We start from the raw sequence: 1,865 nt of genomic DNA, 5'->3' as shown, positions 1-1,865 counted from the left end.
CATGAGAACCTGTACATAGACCAAGAGGCAATCGTTTAAACAGTAAAGGGGAGCATTAATGTTTTAAAATCAGGAAAGGTATTATTTCACCATACGTATTCAATCAATAATCCGAGATACTGTATTAAATGAAGAAGAACTTGGAATCAGGATTGGAGGAAGACTCGCAAATGATACAACCTTGCTTTCTAAAAGCAAAGAGGACTTAAAATACTTAATGATGAATATCAAAGACCACAGCCTTTGGTATGAGTTGCACTTTGATGGAAAGAAAACAAAAATCCTCACAACTGGACCAATAAATAACATTAAGATCAATGGAGAAAAGACTGAAGTTGTCAAATACTTCATTTTGCTCAGATCAACCATGGAAGCAGCAGTCAAGAAATCAAAGTATTGCATTCAGCAAATCTGTTTGCACAAGATCTCTTTAAAGTGTTCAAGAACAAAGATGTTAGTTTGAGGGCTAAGAGGCACCTGACCCAAACCATGGTATTTTCAATAGCTTCACATGCATGTGAAAGTTGGACAATGGATAAGAAAGACTAGAAGAGTTGATGCATTTGAGTTAAGGGTTGGAGGAGAAAATTGAAGGTACCATTAACTGCCAGAAGATTAAACAAATCTGTGTTGGAAAAAGTACAGCTAGAATGCTCCTGAGATGTCAACACAGCCAGACTTCGTCTCTCATACTTTGGACATATTATCAGTAGGGATCAGTCCTTAGGGAAGGATATCATGCAGTGGGGCGTGGAGGGGCAGTGAAAAAGAGGAAGACCTCCTAATGGGATGGATTGCATGGTGGCAGCAGCAATGTGCTTAAGCATAGCAATGATTGTGAAATTAGTGCAGGACTGGGCAGTGTTTAATTCTGTTTACATAGGGTCACTATGAGCTGGTACAGACTCGGGCACCTAACACCAACCGTCATATTGGATTTGGCAAAATTTTGTTTCAATGTACAATTTATTATTTTCCAAGGATAGTGCAGGTGGTGGTCTAAAGAATGAAACAGTTGAGAAGAAACACATTTGAAGTAGGTACCCTATGTGTGAAGGGATAATTGATACTAAACAAATATTTTTTGATCCCTTACAATATGCCAGGTGAAGTGCTATGTATAAGTGATAAGCAAACAAGACCACACACCTGAATCTAATGTTAACTTGCTTCTCTAGAGAGGAAGAATGCGAAAAAATTTGACAAGTTGTTAAGCAATTACAGCTGTGACAAATAGAATGGCTATCTGTGGTCGTAAGAAATTATGTAATAGAGGATTAAGTAAGAAAATGTTTCCCTGAAGAAATGATGCTTCGGCTGAGATCTTAGGGATAAGTAAAAGTTAACTAGGCAAGGAGCAAGGAAGGAAGAATATTCTAGACAGAACAACAGGTGAGTAGAATGATTTGAAAATCAGTTTGACTGAAGTTCAACGTTGAATGAAATAAAAAAGGTAAGTTGAACTATTCACTTCTGAATGGTTGACCAATAAAAAACCTTTTGAGTAGCAGTGGGACGTTGTCAGATATAGTGCCTGAAGTTGAGTCCCTCCATTTGGGAAGTGCTCAAAATATGACTGGGGTGGAACTGCTTCCTTAGAGGTTACTGTGATGACGTGAATGGAGCTTTCATGATCCATTTGCTGACAGGGCATGACTCAAAGTGAGAGAAAACACCTAAAACATCCATTAATAATTTTAACATTGTATGTACAAAATACGAATCCAGGAAAATTGGAAATTGTCAAAAATGAAATTGAATCCATAAAGATTGATATCCTAGGTATTACTGAACTGAAATAGACAGGTATTGCCCGTTTAAAATCAGGCAGTCATATAGTTTACTATTCTGGGAATGACAAATTG

The sequence above is a fragment of the Chrysochloris asiatica genome, unplaced genomic scaffold (genome assembly GCF_000296735.1).
Source record: "Chrysochloris asiatica unplaced genomic scaffold, ChrAsi1.0 scaffold00016, whole genome shotgun sequence".
In the NCBI taxonomy this organism is placed as follows: domain Eukaryota; kingdom Metazoa; phylum Chordata; class Mammalia; order Afrosoricida; family Chrysochloridae; genus Chrysochloris; species Chrysochloris asiatica.
This window is presented reverse-complemented; position numbering follows the sequence as displayed.